Genomic DNA, 21,685 nt, shown 5'->3' with positions numbered 1-21,685 from the left:
AGCAAGGCACTTAGCAACTCAGTGAGACACAGTTTCTAAATAAAATAAAAAAGAGGGCCGGTTTTGGGGGGGTAATTATGTTTAGATGAGGTCAGAGTGAGAGGTTCCCATGGTAGATACAAGAAGAGCCACCTCCGAGCCTTCACGTGGTCTCTCTCCATCAGGTGAGAACACCATAAGAAGGTGTCCATCTGCAAGCCAGGATTATAAGCCTCACCAGGAACTGACATGTGGCAACCTTGACCTTCAACTTCTAGTCTCAAGAACTGTGAAAAAATAAATTTCTATTGTGTATGCCACCCAGCTTGAGATGTTTTATTACAGTAGCCCAAGTCAAGTTAGATAGTGGCCAAGGTACCCAGGACTTGGGTAGTCTCACAAGACCAAGGAATTTGAGTTCAGTTTGTGACACTGAGCAAGGATCCTAGTAAACTCCCTAGGCTTCCGGCTTGTTGTCCCAGAGAATTTCAGCACATCGAACTCCACCAAGCCTGGAGGATTGTAGCCCAGCCTCAGATCCGCCCAAGCCATAATCAAGTCAATGTAATCTGCTCCTCCCTATCAACTCTCCAGAGGGAGACCCAGTGAAAGCTCTGAAGATACGATGGACGGGAGCATCGTCCAGTGGAAATGTAATTTGGGCCACGTATGCGATTTTAGATTTTCACATTAAAAAGGTAAGAACAGGTAAAATTAACATTTAAATAAAATTAATATTTTATTTAAAAAATTATCATTTCAATATGTAATCACCATAAAAATTATTCATTAGCTTATGTTATTTTTTCATTATATCAAGTCTTTGAAATCCAGTAAGTATTTGACATAAAACCAACCCTACTTCAAGTGTTCATTCGCCACCTATGTTTACCTTATGACACAGGTGGAATTTTCACAGTTCCTTATAGAAAACGCCTACCAGGCAACAGAAATTTTCAGGTATATCACAAGATATGTCTGAAAAAAAAAAAGATAATAGAATCAGATTCAAATATAAGAATGATCAGACATGGATTTTTAAATAACTGAACTCATGTGTTCAAGAAATAAAAAGACAATATGGGGATTTAGCAGATCAATATCAATAAATCAAATTAAAAATTTAGGATTAAAATGCAACAAGAAATTAAATGAAGAGCTGAATAGATGAATTTAACAGCAGATTGGTTACTGATGAAGAAAAGATTAGGAAAGTGGAAGGTTGCTCATGAGAAATATCTAGAATGAAGTATAAGAAGTTTAAAAAGCTTGAAATGAGCCCAATAAAAAGTACATAAGAAGCATATGTGGCAGAATGAAATGACCAGGTCCGAAAATAACTGATGTGCCATAAGGGAGGGGAGAGAGATGGTGGTGGAAGCGGAATTCGAAGAGAATTTCTCAGAATACATGAAACCCACAAAAGCGAGAAGTTTAGTGAACCCCAAACAGGATAAATAAAAAGAAAACCACAGCTAAGGAGCATCACAGTACATTGCTGAAAACCAACAATGAAGAGAGCAACCTTTAGAGCATCCAGAAAAAATGAAAAAGATATATTCACAATATGTATATAATATATACACACTTGCATACATATATATCTGACTCTTAGCAGAAAAGGGAAAACAGAAGATAATGGAATAATATCTGCCCAGTTCTGGGAAGATTGTCTCACAGACCAGGTAAGTGAAAGAAGAGAGATCTGAGGTTGTCAATTTTGTTTCTACAAAAGAAAAATATTGTCCTGGTTGTCGCTTAATGTGAGTTTTATGTTGCTTTAATGAGAGTTTTTACTATTCATTTTTCACCCTTTTGGATCTTTACGCCATTAAGTTTTTGCTCTCCTTATGTAACTGAAACAAACCATTACACATATTCTAATTTCAAGAAAATTAGTTAATATATGCTGGTGAAACCATGAATCTCATTTTTGAAAGCTTTATTTTATTAGTGCGACTTTCTTCCCATCAAATGCTTACAAATTAATGAGGTCATTACCAACATTAGCCACACATGCTAGTGACTAATTAGAGTAGTGTATGGTTTATTTCCTCTTGACACACTGAAATATTTCATTTATATAGCTAGTGAAGTCATTAAGAGTACAGACTTTTAATTAAAGCTGTCTGAGAGAGGACTCCTACTTCCACCTCCTGTTTACTAGGTGATCCTAGATAACTTACTTAACATTTCCAAACCTTGACTTCACTTAGGACCACACTCTGTATGTCCTAGGAATCTGTGAGACATCAAAGAGGTAATCCATACAAAGGCTTGGCACAGTGAAAATTTGGTTTTCTCCAGTAGGCACAGAATCCATATTTCTGATGACTTGATGTCCTAGCCAAAAAAGCAAGTTCCAACAAATGGATGCCCTCGGTAATCAGCTGGCACCCATGACAAGCACAGTCCCCTGGGACAGCCTCACGGTGGAACAGAACCAATTTTTCCCAGTTAGCAGCAGAGGGTTTGCAAAAGACGGAAAGAGAGCAGTAGGTTGTTAAAGTGATCACACTTTGTAAAACATCCTTGCCCTCAGGTGTGTGCTGGGCAAATGGCAAGTATGCCCAGCTTCCTGGGATCTCTAGCCCTGATAACATCTAGCAGAGTCTGTGCATGTCTGCTGCAGAGATGGACTGCTCATTTTCCTTCAGCAACTTTGTGTAGAGAATTAAAAGTTTAACGTTTTAGTATCTAGCTTTGGGTTATTTTGGTTTTTGGCTCTTTCTTTCAGGGCTTTGTCTCCATAACGCTCCATTGCTCCCCATCAACCAGGAGAAATTGGTTAAAGAGAAGAGCAGAGCACAGTGGTGCACTCCTGTAATCCCAGCAGCTGGGGAGGCTGAGGCAGGAAGATTGCAAGTTCAAATCCAGCCTCAGCAACTTACAAGGCCCTAAGAAACTCAGTGAGACCTGTTTCTAAATAAAATACCAACAGGGCTGGGGAGGTGGCTCAGCGGTTGAGCGCGCCTGGGTTCAAATCTCCGGTACCTCCCCCTGAAAAAAAAAAAGTAAAGAGAGGGACTGGAAGTACTGAATTCTACAAGGATTCCTTCAACAACTTTTCCAAGGTGGAGCTAGACAGGACCTCCAAAGTTCATTTTAATTTCATTGGAATCATCACATAATTAAGAGAAATATGGTGTGAGTTTTTAAAACTAACTCTTCTCAGAAATTAATAGAAAACTTCAACAAAATAATGAGATGGTATCATTTGTGTTGAACTCCTGCCCTTGGTCCCAGCAGGCCAGACCAGACCCACCAAAATGGAATCACTCGTGCCAATGCCATATCCTCCAACCGCAGCTTTAAGGAAGCAGATAGATCACAAACCAGACCAATTTTATTGGAAACAGGAAATTTCCGTTGACCTGAGTGAGCATAGGAAGGCCTCGGCCTTGACCCTTACCAAAAAAGTCCCCTGTGCCAGGTGTTGACAGGTCAGTATCTGTTTCTCTTATTCTGTTTCTTGTTGCCCCTTAGCAAACCCTGCCAGAGATCTCCTTCTGTACTCTAGAATGAGACTGTCCTATTCATAAATCCCAAATAAAAGCCCATGAGGTCTATGATGCAATTCGTTGCAATTTTCTCTTTTGACAACATATGCACTGACTAGATCCAGCTCTGTGATTCTAATTCCTCTAGAGTGTGAAATGTAATGCTAAAAACCCAGGTTGTGATTTTATTCAACCAGATAATGCAAAATTACGATGCCTATCTTTAATTTTTCTCTTCTAGTCAATTAAATCTCTCCATCTGTTACGGAAGTATAATATAGACTACAGAAAAAAAAACTATACATATCACAAAAGTATACACATATCATAAATGACAATGAAAACTCCCACATAAATCCATAAAATAGTCCACCCCATCCCAACCCTTCACAGCTCAGTCTTAGCTTGAAAGTCTTCCTCTTTTATCATTTTATGTTCTGAGGGTTTCTGTTGAGAGCTAGAATTCCTTTGGTGCAGGGAGGAGATTCTGATGCTAAAAGAAAATGTTGTAATATAACAGTCTCATCCTGAGGTTGAAGATTCTTTCCTATTCACTGTCCAGGACGTGTCCAGGTGCTGTCACAGGTAAAGACACTGAGCCAGGATCATGGGGCAGGTGGGGCTCTCGGGTGAGCTCAGGGTTCAACACAGGCAAGAGACTCTCACATGGGCCAGATCTGGATTGAGCCCTGGGTCTAGAGTTGAACCTGGACAAGATGCCAGCGCTGGAGCCTAGGCTTTGTCTGTATGGAGTCATTTCCTCTAAAGAGGGCCTGCATTGTACTCTTTCAAAAAGTCCCTCTTGTCTCCAGAACCTCCAGTTTGCATCTGCTTCACAGACTTATGAGAAGATCAAGGCCCAAACACACCACTTCATCCAGGGAACAGCTGTGGGGAGTTTCGGTTCCAGGTCTCCATACACGATTCAGTCCGAGTTCCCAGAAATGGTGCAGGTACTTCCCAGGCAGGCTGAATTCCGTGCCCAGTTCTCAAGAGTGGCTGTCAGGCTGTCCTCAGTTGTGAACTGTAGCTTCACCCTTGCCCTCCATTTCCCCACTTCGAATGCCCTCTTCTACTGTCCTCCGCACACTGGGGGACAGGCTTCCTGACTCCAAGGCAGTGAATCACTTCTGTTGTGAAACTGTAACCTCCTGAGCATGTGGTCAGCTCTGTGATCCTTCCAACGACTTCCTCCCAGGTCTTCCCACAATTGCAAGTCTATGTGCTTGTTGTATTGTTTTTCTATTTTCCTTTCCCTTAAACTTCCTCTCCCTTCGAAAGACATCTTCACTAATGAGATTGTAAGGCATGCTTTCTCTTCTTCTGTTGTTCAGAAGATATTTCTGAAATCCCTTTGGCGGTGCCCTGTGAAGTGCCCTTGGACTGTCCTGTTTCTAGCCCTAATGCCTCCTGCAGCACAAGGAAAGACATCGCTCGATTCTTTGCAGATTTTGTTGTTGTTGTTGTTTTGTATTATTTGAGAGAGAGACGACTGATCCAAACACTAAAATAAACCCCTTGAGGATGACATAAAGGACAGAGGAGTTGAGATTCTCTTCTTGCCTTGAGTAAATGATAAGATATCTGATCATCATGACTGATGTGGTCAGCACTCAGCATTGATCTGTTCCTTCAGTTCCCAGAGCCCCAGAATATTACATTTATAAAAATAACACTCTCTGCAACCCAGTAACTTTGAACCTTTGTCTTACAGCCTGGGACATAATGGATTCTCAAGTAAATGTTTTGGGACAGACAAATAGATGGATGGATAGATGAAGGAAGGAGTAGATCATACTCAGGTGCAAATACATGGATGGGTGGGTGGATGGAAAGATGGACAAATGGATGCATAGATGGGTGGATGGATGGATGGATGAATGTACAGATAGATGGATAGATAGATGGATACTTGTGTAGGTGGACAGATGGATAAGTGGATGAATAGATAGACTACTTTCTTGATATTTGTTATCCAAATAGGGAAACAGTCTGGTTTGGTAGCCTGGTGTGTCTGTGTGAATATGAAGTTACTTAACCTTTTTGTGTCTTGTTACCTCTTCTGTAATATAGAGATAATACAGTTCCATGATCTCTTATCTGGATTTTTTGGAACTCTAAGTTCCCAGATCTTAAAGGGATGATATAACTTCTGCGCACCTCCCGTTAGGTCTGAGGCAGCACCACGTATCAAGCACACTGATAATTCTTCACTGAGTAAATAGCCACTCATGGGGCAAAAAGGCGGGGGGAGACTGTAATCAACCTGAAGTCTTCTCCATTTGGTTTTGCCACCTAACGAATGAGGAAGAGGCTTTAGTTTCTGGAGCATCTTGGATTTCAGCGCTGGGTGTAAGGGGATTTGAATTTGTCTTCTCTATCTTTTAGAGCGTGAGGATTTCCATACATCATACATCAGTTTACTTGTTTATTCTCTACCTCTCCCCACATATTAACAAGAATCATGAGGAAAGTGGAAGCTATGCTCCCTATTGCAGCTTGCATCGAGCCCTGTGCCTCACAAAGCAGATGCTCAATAAAGCAGTGGCGAGAAGGGCAGATGGGAGGGAAGAGAAGCTCTGGTTTCTCAGCTCCCACCCCACCTTCCTGCCTTGGTTCACGCTCTACCCTGCCTTCCTCACTCCTGGGGGCACGTCCCCCTGCTGACCCCTGACTCCCCGAAGCACTTCCTTTCCTTCTTACCTGCCATGGCAAGACATCTGCCTAGTTTTTCTGCATCTCCGTTTTCTCTTGGGCGTATCTTCTTCCTACTTGTCCCCTCATAGATTTCTGCTTGCGGTGCTTCCCTCTTGGCGTTTGAAGAGATCTCTCTGCTGGTACCTCACCTGCTCTCTGGCTTTATGACCCTGGTGCATACTGACTACTTTCCACTCACATCTGATCAGAGGGAGCGCTCTCATGAGCTTCAGGTCCACATATCCAGCTCCTCTGGTTCAGTCCAATGTGCCCAAAAGATGCTCCTCAATTTGCCCAAGCCTGATTCTCAATTCGAATTCTGTTAGTGAATGTACCATCATCCACCTAGGCCAAAACCTGGGAAGACGTCTCTTCCTCTTCTCCTAAACCCACCCCATCCTCAGTGCGCCGTGATGGACAATTAGGGAATAACAAGCACAATTATCTGAAAAGCCTATCAAAATATCCCTCCTTTTCCGGCTGCATATCAGAGCAAGTTGAGATTTTTCATCATATTACTGCAACCAAAAACCACTCCCAGCAGACTGACAGTTTGAAAGCAGAGAAGACCATCCGGCTTCCTTTGGGCTGGACTTGAAAAAGCTTTGCAAAAATGTAAAACAATGACGTTCTTCCCTCTAATGGACTGATTAATGTTATTTTAAGTGAATTAAACAATGCTTCAAATTTCTCTTTTATATTGTTTACTTTGGTACAACTGGTAGATACAACCCATAAAAACAAAAGCTCTTTGAGGTCCTCAATAAGTTTTTCGTGGAAAGGGACCCTAAAACCAAAATGTGTGAGTATCTTCAATTTACGGGAACAGTTTTATAACCAGAATTCTTCTTCTCTAATGCCCTTTGCAGCCAAAGTGACTCTCTGTGCAACCCCCTGAATGGAGCCCTGAGTGGTTTGCACTGCCCTGAAGACAGACGGACGGCAGGCAGCTTGCCAGCCCTCCGACCTCCTCTCCGTCCCCTCCCTCCTCCCCGTCCCCTCCCTCCTCCAGCCATGCAAGCGCTTCCCATTCCCGTCACTGTGGGCCTTTACACATTCCTTCACTGCCTCTAGAATATTCTTTTCCATCTTCCTCCCATCTAATGAGGTAGCATGCTGTCAATTAATAGCACAGATAAACCAATTTAAATTAGATAACAAAGAACATTTATTCGTGTAACTCCAGTGTTCAAAGCTGGGGTGGACTTTGGTCAAGGGCTGAGCAGCGGCTTGGTATCACCTCCTGTCTATTTTCTGCAGAACAGGATTCATGGGAAGGCTAACTCCCTTCTTGTTGGTAGCAGAAAAACAGGGTGACTCACTTCCTTATCAGAAATTTGGTTCACTCTTTTCAAATATTGTACAAAAGACCAGGAGAAAGGACTATGTTAAGTCCCCACGACTGACAGCTGCTAAGTTTGAATCCCGCATGTCCACGACAGAAGGCATTCTCCATTCTCCCCATACCTTTATTTCACTGTCGTGACACTTCTCATAGTGAATAATCTGAAGTTGCTCACATAATGATTTTTCTCTTATTTGATGCTAACGTGTATGAGGCTAGGAACTGTGTCTGCCCTGCTTAATGCTTGTCCCCAATACCTGATGCATGAAGACTTGGGATACGGTTGGTGCTTAGCAAGTGCTTATTAGTTGGAAAAAGTAGATAAGAAGGGAAGAAGGCAAAGTTGGGTCCCAGCAGAAATCAGAAAAGTGGAAAGAAAATGATGTTTTCCTAATCTTAGAGGGTATGTCAGGACCCAACTGAATTTTCAAGCAGCGTTATGGCGATTATCACTACAAGTTCAAACACTTCGTATCTTACCTAGAAGCTTCAGAGAAGGCATGACTTAAAGGCCAAAGAGTCACAGATTTATTTAAGTCTGGTTAAGATAATTTATTTTAATAGGTATTTGTAAAATTGAAAAAATATCTAGTAGATGTATTTTAACATTATTCTTAAAATTATTATCTGGAAAATTTTGATAGATGCTAGAGTATAAAACTGAATTGTACATTTTGACCCTCCTGTAATTACTTCTGATTTTGTAGCTCTTCACTTTGTACCCATGGAACAGATTTTCTGCAGTTGCTTTGACTACATCGATGAATATTCTGCCTCTGCATATACAGAGAAATAATAGGTTTTTTAAAAAATACATGTCAAGTGCCCTGCCAATATTTTAGAAAGAACAAAGCCTTAATACTTAACAGTACAGCTCCAGCTATTATGAATATTATATTAGGGGAAGTGATTTTTTCTTTTCATGTAAAAATTTTTTTTTAATTATTTGGGGTTTTATGCCTCAAATCTAAAACCAAAAAAAAAGGATCACTAGTCAGATCCTGTTATTGCTTTTATGGAACACAATTAATGAACACAACTAAAACATAGCTCTGGTTAAATACACTCATGAAAATTTTTCAGGGTAAAAGTTCTGCTTCAAAAAATGATTAGTGTCTTCAAAATACTGACACACAAATGTTGGTAGAATGGGATTACATGTGACATATTTTATATAGTTCACTGATCCAAGACCTAGTGAAAGACAAAATGTGCAGACCTGGTACCAAGCCCCACTGTGGTGCTCACCAGAGCAACTCCTAAGAGTTGGGGTCCTCTATTTGTCCCACGTAAAGCCTCTAAACAAAAAATGCATGTTCCCTAGAAAGGCCGGGCTGGTTTCTGCCTCTGAATGTCTGGACTTTCACAAAGTCTCACCTTGACATTGGTGAGGTGGCTTGGTTTCTACCAGTGTGCATCTTGGATGGTTTTGCAAAAAATGAAGGAAAAACTTGACCAGTGTGTTCACCAAGTCCTCTGTCGACTGCATTCTGATCCTTTGATACCTGGTGCCTTGCTGACCCTGGAGAGACAGCTCCTCTCAGGACTGGCCAGTTCCTAGAGAAAGTAAAAAAGAATTTCCTAAGAGTTTTCCTTTCAAATCCAAATCAGTCAACCTAGAGACCACTCCCCACCCACCGCCAGCTACCAGACAGCCAGGGAGAACCCATGCAGCCCCGAGCCTGCGAAACTGCCCAAACTAGCCAGTCCTGAGCCTGCTCACCTGCCTCACATTCCTTCCACAGAACAGGCTTTTACCCACGGTTCCCCCAATTCCTCAGCCTACAACCCACCCCGCGGCTTCTCCACGTGGCCTCCACGGTGGCACACGCCACCGCCTTTTAGAACCCGTAGGTAACAAGCTATCTTTTAGTAGTAGCCATTTCTGATCAGTCGGCCTGCCTATACCTCAAATTTTCTACTAATGCTTTAGAGTTTAAAACAGCCAGGAAAGTAGCTTCTCTTTCATCACCTCTGTGGAAGGAACTTAGATGAAGGGAGTCGCCAGTAAGGAATCCCCAGAGCTGAAGCACAAAGGAAAGAGAGGCCACACTGGGAATTTCCGCCGTGCCTCCGTGGGGCTTCCTCCAGCCCCTCACCTGGCATTCCTGCTCTGCCCACACCTTCCCACAGGGCCCAGGGAGGGAAGCCTTTCTCCTGGGGGTCTTGAACTTGGTGGTCATCCCCTCAACCTGAGCCAGGAAGAAACGCCCAGGTGGAAGACCTGGAAGAAACATGCCCACACCTATCACAGGCTGCCAGTTAGCGAGCCCTGGGGCTGAGGGGACGTGACTGCTGACACCTGAGACTGAGATGTCACCTACTCCACTTCCCAAGCAGTCAGTGCTGACCCTCCAGAAGTAACCAGTTGCATGAATTCTCACTTTGGGGTGAAGAACCTGAACAATATCCTTTCATTTTTTATTTATCAAATGGCCTTTCTCTCCCTCCCCAACTTTGTTGAGGTATAATTGACAAATAAAAATTGCATTATTGAAATGAGTATGCCAAAGACATAGGCGCCCTTCCCTGTTTCTTGAGGCTTAATTCACAGTAGCCATGAAATGAAATCGACCTCAGTGTTCACGAGTGTGTAAATAAAACGCAGTACACAGACACGGTGGAATTCTTCAGCCTTCGACAACCAGGCCTAATGTTTGCGACATGAACACGGCACGGACCTGCCAGGCACGGAAAGGCACATGTCGCAGGATCTCAAGCATGTGGAATCTCAAAGAGTTGAACTCATCAAAGCAGAAAGTAGAATAGTGGTTACCAGAGGTGGGAGGAGGGAGGGAGATGTTGATACAAAGTTTTGAGTCAGAGGGAATGAGCTTTCAGTGATTTAATCACAGAATAGTGACTACAATAAATAACATTGCAGTGTATATTTCAAAATTGCTAAAACAGTAGATTGTAAATGGTTTTTGAAGTAATCGGTTTGTTAATGACCCTGATTTGGTCATTCCACGTTGTAAACATAAATAAAAACATCATATTATACCTCACAAATATGCATATATATGTATATATATATATAATTTGTCGATTAGAAATAAATATTTTAAATATTAGTATCATTTTTTAAATTGCATATATTTACAACAAATAACACAATGCTTTGATAAATGTTTACATGGTGAAGTAATTAAGTCAAGCTCATTAGCAAATCCATCATGTCATAGACTTATAATTTTGGAAGTTGATAACTTTTAAGATCTACTCGCTTAACTAATTTCAAGTATACAATATAGTCTTTTTATTGGTTCTTTTTAGTTATACATGACAGTAGAATTCATTTTGATATAATTACATAAGTATGGACTGCATCTTATTCTAATGAGGACCCCATTCTCTGAATGCACATGATGGTGGTATTCACTGTGGTGTCTTCTTATATGTACGTAGGAAAATTTTTCGGATTCATTCCACTGTCTTTCCTTTTCCTATCCGTGGTCCCTTCCCTATTGACTATAGTTGCCACACTAAACAACTGACCTCCAGAACTTATTCTTTTTGTGCAACTGAAAGTCTGAACACTTTGATCAACATCTCCGTGTTCCCCAGAGCCCCTCTATCTGCTTCTGTGAGTTGGACTTTTTATGATTCCACATGTAAGTGAAATCACCCAGTATTTTTCTCTCTGTGTCTGGCTTATTTCACTTAACATAATGTCCTCCATGTTTGTTTATGTTTTCACAAACAATAGGATTTCACTTCTTAAGGGGGAATGATATTCCATTGTGTATATGTACCACATTTTCTTTATCCTTTAACAAGTAACATTTTGTCATTATATTATGTTGTATGGTACTTTCCTCTTTGCCAAGGGTCATTATATTATGTTATATGGTACTTTCCTCTTTGCCAAGGGTCCTAATGCATCCCTACCCTCTGCGGTCAAATTTAATCTAGGCTCCCAAAGAGAACCAAAATTGTGATTTTTGCACAGCTATCCTGTGGAAATAAAGAATGAAAACAAGAAAATCTCTCTTAAATGCTGTACCTCAATTTTAATCCATGTAAATCTGATCACTGGGCTTAACATTTAGGAGGAGTGGAGGTTGGAGCCAGACCAAAGAGAGAAGGAGGTGAGACCTTTACTAGCTTGTCCATCTCATGATGTTGGACTAAATGCTAAGCCAGATCCTGGTTCTGTCTTGCTCTAGAAAAGGGGACCAGTGAGGTTCAGACTTCACTGGGAAGGCATTTTACCATACTGTTTTCATTTCTGTTGTGTGATGGAAATAAACATCTGCTTGTTGTCCCTGGTTCCTGAAGCACAGCTCCTGAGACCCTGGAATCTCCTGAGTGATATGAGTGTCTTTTGTATAATATTGAAAGGACTGGTGGTTCAGGATTCTAGATGGCTTCAGAACGGGGACTTGTTGACAGAACATTCAGCTACAGAACTGGAAATTTTCATACCACCCCCCAGGCTCTGGGAAAGTGAGAGGGGGGCTAGGGTTTGAGTCAATCACCAATAATCAGTGATGTCATTGATTATGCCTAAGTAACAGAACTTCCATAAGAACCCCTGAGGGATGAAGTCCAGAGAGTTTATGAGTCAGTCAGCACACAGAGGCTGGGAAGGTGGAAGGCCCGGAGAGGGCGTGGGAGATCCGCCTCCCTCCATCTTGCCCTGTGCATCCCTCCTGTCTGGCTGCTCCCGAGTCATGACCTTTGTAATAAACTGGTGGAGCTCGCGAATCATTCTGCAAATTCTTGAACCTGGAGCTGGGAGATAAAGGAAACCCTAGAACTACCAATTTACCCAGTATCTTTATTCTAATGATATTTCCCTTGTTTTAAATTTTTCAGCTTCAGCTTCACAAGACACCCATGGTAGACTTCTGCACTGCCTCTGTGCCACCAGCAAAGGAGCCCAACACAGTTTCTGGGTCTCAAAGCTGTAATTTGCAAAGGATTGTCATCTGTGGCGTGCCTCTGGTCAGGTACAGACCAGTGCTTATGGGCTTCAATTACATGTGCCAGAAGCCACAGCTAATTCAGGACAAGCTAAAACATTCTAAATGAATATCAAGTGGCAGAGCATCAGAACATTGCCACGTACATAAAACTACCAGTTGAAGACAAAACAGAAAAAAAAAAAAGATGTATAATGGCCTCCTTTTCTCAGACACTGAATTTGGACATGCCTTTCTTATTCTATTCAAAGGAGAAATCAATTCCATATGACGGGAATTCCACATGAATTGTCAATCATGACCATAAGACCTTCTGGAAAACATTCAGACATGGCTCACATCCCACTGATATTTAAATTTCACAAAGGCATGGAGGCTGGGAAAAACCATGGGAAGTGCTGAGTAAAAATTGTCAGGGGTGAATGAATGAATGAGTGAAGAGAAACAGACTCATCTGACTTAATTGAGAAAGTGTTTATTTGGGAGGGCTAACCTAGAAAGTAAGGAATAGCTCAGTTCAGCACGTGGCCTGTCTACCTTTAACTAAATGTTGGTGTTTACCTGCATCTCAGATAGAGCATTAATCTCCAGGATATACAAAGAACTCAAAAAAGTTAACACCAAAAAAACAAATAACCCAATCAAAGGAACTGAATGATCACTTCACAGAAGAAGAAATACAAATGGTCAAAAAAATATGAAAAAAATGTTCAACATCTCTAGCAATTAGAGAAATGCAAATTAAAACTACACTGAGATTCCATCTCACTCCAGTCAGAATGGCAATTATCAAGAATACAAGTAACAATAAATGTTGGCGAGGATGTGGGGGAAAAGGTACGCTCATACATTGCTGGTGGAAATGCAAATTGATTCAACTATTCTGGAAAGCATTATGGAGATTCCTCAGAAAACTTGGAATGGAACCACCATTTGACCCAGTTATCCCACTCCTCAGTGTATACCCAAAGGACTTAAAATCAGATACAACAGTAACACAGCCACATCAATCAATAGCATCTCAACTCACAATAACTAAGCTATGGAACCAACCTAGGCACCCTTCAATGAATGAATGGACAAAGAAAATGCAGAATACATACACAATGGAATATTACTTGCCATAAAAAAGAATGATTTTATGATTTTTACTGGTAAATGGATGGAGATGGAGACTATCATGCTAAGTGAAATAAGTCAATCCCAAAAAGTCAAAGGTCAAATGTTTTCTCTGATATGTGGAAGCTAATCCAAAACAAGGTGGTGTGGGATAAGAAAAAAAGAATACAAGAAAGATCAGTGGAATAGAAAAAGGGAAATGAAGTGAAGGGAGGGGGAAGGGAATAGGAAAGACAGTCAAATGAATAGGACAACTTTCTATGTTCTTGTATGACCAATGAAACTCCACATCATGTACAACCACAAGAGTTGGATCCTAATTAGAATAACATATTCTGTGTATGTATAACATGTCAAAATATACTCTACTGTCAAAAATGTCTGAAAAGAACAAATAAAAAGATGATTAACAAATAAATGTTGATGTTTAACTGGTTCTCTCTGTGTATTAGCTACTTGAATGCGTTGAAAAAAGGCATTAATCATGTATCTTCAATCTAAAGTGTTTTTTATCCAAATATGTTTCTATACTGCAAAATCTCATATTTGGACACAGGAGATTCACCTAAACATGATGGAGAACATGTTATTGAATGATGTTAACCCATTCCATTTTTTACAATTCTACATTCATGATCCTAACATATAGGAGAAGGTGCTCTATTTGTTGAGGGTCTCCTTTATGCTAAGATCTTCACCAACATTCACCAGCTGAGTAATTGTTGGTCCTTTTCATCAGACATGCAACATTCTTTACTGAGTATTAGTATTAGTTAAGAGCTAGAGACATAAAGATGAATCAGACAGTCCCTGACACTGAATCACTCAGAGAAATATGGGCAAATATGATATTTTTAAAAAAGCATGAGAAGATTCTATTGTTGCAATCATAAAATCATGTGCAGATTTCTAAGTGAAAAAGTAATACAAGAGGAAATATATCAAAAAATGAAAGATGGGATTACAGAGATATTTACATACCTATTTTCATTGGAGTATTCAAAATATCAAAAAATTGAAGCAAGTCAAATGTTCATTAACAGATGAGTGGATGAAAAAAATGTAATCTCTACATACAGTGAATGTCCCCCAAAGGTCCATATCTTGGTCCCCAAGGTGGCCTTCTTGGGAGGTGATAGGACCTTTAAGAGGTGTGGCCCAGGTCATTGGGCTTGTGGAACCCAGGCTTTCTCCTCACTCTCCTGGTTTCCTAGCCAATAAGTGAGTGCTTTTGCTCTGCCACATGCTCTCCCCATAATGTGCTGCCTCACAATGGGCCTATAACAAGGGAATCAATGAACTATGGACTAAAATCTCCAAAACTATGAGACAAAATAAACCTTTTCTCTAAGTTGATTATCTCAAGCATTTCATTATAGTGACAGAAAACTGACTAATACAAATGGGTATAGAGTTTCAGTCATGAAAGACGATGACGTTCCAGAGACCTGCTGTACAACAATGTGCCTAGGGCTGGGGAGATAGCTCAATTGGTAGAGTGCTCTCCTTGCAAGCACAGGCCCTGGGTTCGATCCCCAGCACCAGAAAAAAAAAAATGTGCCTATAGTTAATGATATTGTACTATATACTCAAAATGATCTAGAAGGTAAATTTATGCTATATGTTTTTTACCACAAAAACACAAAGTAGAGGGACTGGGATTGTGGCTCAGTGGTAATGCACTCATCCAGTACATATGAGGCACTGGGTTTGATCCTCAGCACCATATAAAATTAAATAAATAAAATAAAGGCATTATGTCCATCTACAACTAAAAAATATTAAAGAAAAATAAAACACAAAATAGGACTAGGTCAGAGATGACTTCAAAAAATTTAAAAGCCTTCACTGAGTCCTCCCAGGAACATTGGAGGGCAATACTGCCCCCATTTTTATAGGTGAGAAAATGAAGGACTACATGTCAGGTCTAAGTGATATAGAAGCCTGTGATTTTCCATTGCCACCTCCCTGTCTCTATTCTGTAGGACACTAAAGTCCATATGATACATCTTAGAAATTTTATACAAGGCAAATCAGGAGGGGTAAAATTCCTGATAGGATCTATTGTTGGTGAAAAACACAGATAAATAAACAAATAATCAGAAACGTGGAGGAAGTGTACCAAACATTTTTCCTTAGGTTTGTTTACTTAACTGCTCATGGAAATGACTACTTTTTTAAAAAATAAAACTATGAGTTTTAAAACCTGTAATGTGAAAACTACCTTCAAGCAATGATTTCAATCTAATGGGGTCTATTTACTGCATGGAGGCTTCCTGGAATGTTTTCCTTGAATACAGTCAGCAAAGACAGAACCAAACACACTGTTGTTTGCCTCCCCAGTAAAATAGCAGAATACAGGGCTATTAAAACCTTTAAGAAGATCTAAAATATCTAAAATTCCATCCAATAAGGAGATTTGTGGATCTTCTCTCCTAAAGCAATAGTTGGAATTTTTGTTTATTGTAGTTTTGTCTGAAATAGTAATGCCAATTAAATATGGTATGCCAGAGAAATATGCTACCCTTGCCCCCTAGAAAGGAAATACAAATTCTCAAAAAATCTATAAATAAGATGAATAATAAATAATGCATCTGTATATGTGCTATTGGATTTTAAATATTGCTGCTGTTGATTGTCAAATCAATCAGAAACCAGGCAGACTGCTCATGGAGTGCTACTATGTGAAAGGTTCTCAACCAGGGGAGATTTTACTCCTTAAGGAGACACTTTTGATGGTCATGACCTGAGATGCTACTAGCAACTTGTAGGTTGAGGTCAGGGATACTGGCAAATATCCTAAAACACACAGGACATCTCTATGTAATAAATGATTATTTGATCCAAAATATCACTAGTGCTGAGATTGAGAAATGCTGTATTCTGCCAATACTTAAATTGCACTCTGTCCTACACACTGTCTCCAAACAGCAAGAAGAACAGGACATTTCCATCCCTGCCAGGAAATAGGTCTTCAGAAAGCACACTACTCAAGGCTGGGAAATATTTATTTTCAACTGTGGTATTTTTGTAAGAATGACATCAATTCATCCAAAAGGGGATAGAATGATAGAATGTAGGCAATAGCAAAACCAGTTCTCTGCAGAACACTGAACTGGTTTCTAAATCACAACAAGAAGACTGACAACTTGGAACAGGACCAAGATGGCATACATTTTTGTTTGTTTGCTACCAGATCTGGGAAGAATGTTGGTTCCAAATCAGTCCTCAAAAATAAGTTCCATGTAAGTAAACATTTTATGTAGTTCACATTTATCCCACAAAGGATTTCACTTGATATACTGCATTAGCAAGAGTAAAGAGCAGGTAGTTAGGTCGATAAAACTCTCAGTGAGGTAGGAAAGAGTGGCCAATAAATCAAAAACACAAAATCTGATGTATAAGCTTATGCAACCAGGGGTAACACCCATGGAATCTAATCACATAACTAGGGTTCTTTTATCCCATTAGCCCTCAAATGTAGGTGGACGACATCTTTATATGGTAACCAAGTTGTCTTTGAAATGTAGCATGACATCTATAGAACATATATTTGCTTTTCCACTTATTTAGTATTTTGGGAGTGCTAGGGATAGAGTCCAGGACATGCTAAGCATGTGCTCCACCACTGAACCACACCCCAGCCCTTGTTAGTTCATGTTTTATCATGAATGCTGAGGCCCTGAATGTGTGTCTTGGTAATCTGTTGCTGTGTAACTCATTGCTCCTAAAATATGCACACTTATCTCACACTCTGACTTATTTTGGGTCTTTTACTTCTGGTTCCCTCAAAAAACTGCAATCAAGTGTCAGGACTGCAGTCTCATCTGAAGACTCAACTGGGAAACAATGTGCATCCAAGTTCACTCACAGGGCTATTGGCAAAATTCCATTTCTTAAAGAATTGTTGTCAGAGGACCTCAGCTCCTGCCTGATAATTGAGCAGAAGACACCCTCCATTCCTCAACAGATGGTACTCTTCATCAGAGCAAATATAAAACAGAGTCAGAGAAAGAGAGAGAGCCAGTAAGATGATAAACACTGAGAAATGTATGCAATTTCAGTGATCAACAAAGAGCTTACCATCACTGTGACAAAGTACCTGAGAAAAGCAACCTAGAGGAGAAAAGATTTATTTTGGCTCATGGTTTCAGAGATTTCAGGCCATAGTTGCCTGGCTCCATTACTCTGGGCTTGTGGAGAGGCAGAACATCATGACAGGGACTACATGGTGGAGCAAAACTGCTTACCTCATGATAGCCAGAAAACAGGAAGAGGGGGAGAGGGAGAAAGTCTGCAGGATCCAGGAACAAAATACCCTTGAAAGGCGTGTGCTCAGTTAATCTTTTTCCAACCAGTTCCCATCTCCTAAAATTTCTACCCCTCCCAACAGCACCAGCAGCTGGGACCAAGCCTTCACCACAGGGGCCTTCAGGGGAGATTCCAGACTCAAACCATCACAAAGCTGAAGACCAGGTAGCTCCCTCTGAAACCAGTGTTCCGTGCAACCACTGCCCTGCAATAATTCTGCACCAGGTGCAGGAGACAAAATGGGATGTAGGGCTCCGGGTGCGACCCTCAAGGATCTCACAGACAAGGTGGGAAAGAATACAGACATGGATGGATACGAGGGTGGAGGGAGAAGCAGGAGTCAGGGACTGGCTGCTGCAACCAACCTGGACATTTAAAAGAAAAGTTTGTAAGTCTCTTGGACACCCAGCTCCTCCTCCTGTGGGTGCACCATAAATCCTGATGATTCAAAGCAAAATGAGATGCTCCCTAGCCATCCTGTGGCCCCACCTCAGCAGAAGGTAGTGCTTAAAAGTAAGCACAGTCCCCTTAAAATTAAAAAGAGGTCCAATATTTTATCACGACCTATTTCGATTTCCAAAAAAAAAAAAAAAAAGAGTGCAATACACCAAAAAAAAAAAAAAAAACCTCTTTAAAATTCCCCATCTCTCTAAGTTGAAATATTCGTCTCACATCTGGATTTCCCCAAATATTTTGTCCTTTTCATTCTGAGTATTCCCAAACTCACCCAAGTCCAGCTCACACAAGCTCCTATTACTCCACGCGCTCCACTTGGCTCTCTAGCACTTCTGCTTCTGTTTGGGTTGGATTTTTTGTTTTGCTTTGTATTTTTTTCTTTGAATTTTCCTATTCCCACATTTGCTGGATTCTACTGGGAAAAATAAAACAAAATAAAACAGTAAGGCCACAATCTGGCCCACACAGCTCCCCTCTTCTTGCCCTCCCTCCCTCACCACCTGCCCCATGACCCTCCCTCATGGCAGGGTGGCGATTACAGAGACTACAGAAACCTGCAACTCAGAATCTTCTCTCCTTGTCATAGAACTGAACTCTTGCTCTCGATTCATATTTCACCTAAACTGCTGAACCCTGAACAAAATCAAACCAAATCCAAATACTTGTGTTTACTTAACCTCAAGGGGAAATTACCAAAGGAAGAAAAACCCCAATAACCCTGTGACCATTTTGACTTATAGCCAAACTCATGACAGCTGAGTCCATACCACAACCCTAATTCCCTGATGGCCACTCACGTGGAATGTCCAGTCCTGGAAAGGTGGGTTGCCAAGGCCAAGGAACCCTGGGCTTCCATCCAAACCTCCCAGGAACGTATCAAGAAATGAGGAGAGCTCCCGACATGCACAGGAGTGTGCACACACATCCCCCACAACAGCACACACACTCAACGTATACACAAATGCCACACACACACCACAAATACCACACACGCACAAAATACACACAATGTGCAACACAACACAAATACACAATGCACACACTACATACACAAAACACACATCTCTCACACACACCATACAAATACACATACACGCTACACAGAAGATCACGTACACCACACAATACACATTCATACACATACACATTCACACACATGCACGCACAAAACATACACGTGCACAAACCATACACACACACTTTTTCATGTGCACCAACTCTGTGTGTTGAGTTGTGTTTTAGTGGGTTAATCAGCTTTCCACCATTGTGAAAAAAGTCTGAGATATCAACTTAAAAGGATCAAAGAGGGATTTAAGCTCCTGATTTCAGAGGTTGTAATCTGTGGTCACATGTCCCTGTTGCTTTGAGTCTATGGTGACCCACTTCATTGTGGTGGGAGACGTGGCAGGGTGGGCCTGTTCAGCTCATCCTGCCTGGAAAGCAGAAAGGAAGAGGAAGCCAGCGTCCCCATGTCCCTTTCAAGGGGACATCCTTGACCTAACCTCCTCCCACTAGGCCCCACCTCCTAAAGGTCATCCTCCCGTAGTGCCACAGTCTGGTGACCAAGCTTTTAACACATGGGCCTTTGGGTCCGGACCACAGCATAAGGCAACTAAACTGATGCCTCTTTTTTAACTGCACACAAATTACCAAGATGGGCTCCAGTGGATCCTCAGTGTGCATAGGGAGGTTTCCAGGTTGACTTTGCTCCCCACTGTGTTCTGTAGACTCCAGCTGTCTGCTTTGAATTCCAACTAACTTTCCCCTCAGAGAAGTTATTTGAGACAGAGAAGTTGTTTTTTCAGCACTGTGATCAAACACCTGACAAGAACAATTTAGAGGAGGAAAAGTTTATTTTAGCTCATGGTGCAGAGGCTTAGTCCATGGTCAGTCAGAAGACTCCACAGCTCTGGACCCAAGGTGAGGCAGAACATCATGGCAGAAGGGTGTGGCAGAAGCAGCAGCTCAGGACTTAGCAACCAGAAAGCAGAGAGAGTTCCACTCACCAGTGACAAAGCATACACCACAGAGGCACATTCCCAGCGACCCACCTTCTCCAGCCACACCCTAACCTCCTACAGTTACCACTCAGTTAATCAGTTATGCTAAGGCTCTCATAACCCAATTATGAGATGGTTTCACCTGTGAGTTTTTGGGGGAACGCCTCATATCTAAACTCTAACACCAGTGTTGCCTAAGGAGCTAGGTACGTGAACATCATCAAAGCACCTCAGATGACTTCCCTTTTCCGAGAACAGGGCAAACTGAGTGTCCAGACTTACCAGTTGTGGTCAAAGTCCCACATTCAGCTCCCAATCATTTCCAGTCCAGGCAAACTATGACTTGAACAGAGTTAGGAATTATTAAGTTCAAAATTCTTTTGCATATAATAACTCAATGATGAATTAGACCTAACTTATTTTACCTAGCTGCTTGTCAGCTCTTTTTATCCACTCACTACATCAGGATCGTGTTGTAAGTAAAGAGGCACAAGAGCTTCAGAATTATAAATGTTAGAGCGGTCTCCTTGAATGTGCTGAATAAATATGGTGACTTTGTGGAAGACTTATTTTTATGTGATCCCTTGTAAATGAGAAAATATTTCAAACACACTGAACTATAATAAACAACCACATGCTCACAACCCAGCTTTCCTAAATCTTACCATATTTGCCTCAAATCTTTTGTGGTTGAAGTCTCATTTGTGCTCAGATTCATCCGGATGCCTCATCCCTTTACTTCTTCCTCTACTGCACCGAGATGGGGGTCTTTCTCTCTTCTTTTTTCTAGGTGCAACCTTCTATACGTGAAACTTTGTGATTTGTTCTACCATAAAAAGCTGACTAACATATTTGATGGTAATTGGTAAATTTTAAAAATCCTTTCTTGTTCAAATAGTGCCAGCTCCAGACTTGTTGTTCTGACGTGAAGTCCACATCTTCATCATCACCACCACCATCATCGCCATCACCACCATCATCATTATCACCACCATCATCACCATCACCACCATCATCATCATCACCAGCACCATCATTGCTAGCAGCAGCAGAGTCACCTGCAGCGTCACCTAAGCTAACTGGCCTCATCCTTTCTCCAACACATTGAAACTCATTGGAAGCTTCAGGGGAAAAAGCATTCACAAGCTGGCTGTGAAGATCTTTTCTTAAATATCATCCCGGTTGCATGCCTAAATACTCCAATGCCTTCAACACTTGGCATTCCCAAACCCCTTCATTAGTAGCAGTAATAAGTTATCTGAGGTTCCAAAAGTGTCCTGAGGCACCTTCCTAAATGGAAACTCTAAGAGTAGACATATTCAGAAAGCAGTAGAGGTTGTCTTTTCTCTC

General features: G+C 41.2%; 1 long non-coding RNA gene across 1 annotated transcript; it reads right to left on the bottom strand.

Moving 5' to 3' along the window:
* Positions 1–8,915: 8,915 nt before the first annotated feature.
* LOC124965294 (uncharacterized) lies at positions 8,916–20,072 on the bottom strand. Its single transcript, XR_007105159.1, has 3 exons — positions 19,986–20,072; positions 18,607–18,747; positions 8,916–9,078 (listed from the first exon to the last, which is right to left on the bottom strand). It is a non-coding gene; the product is annotated as an uncharacterized LOC124965294 (long non-coding RNA).
* Between the last annotated feature and the right edge of the window lie 1,613 nt (positions 20,073–21,685).

Source organism: Sciurus carolinensis, chromosome 15, assembly GCF_902686445.1.
Source record: "Sciurus carolinensis chromosome 15, mSciCar1.2, whole genome shotgun sequence".
Lineage (NCBI taxonomy): Eukaryota > Metazoa > Chordata > Mammalia > Rodentia > Sciuridae > Sciurus > Sciurus carolinensis.
The sequence above is the reverse complement of the archived record's forward strand: the minus strand, read 5'-3'. Positions and strand labels throughout refer to the sequence as shown.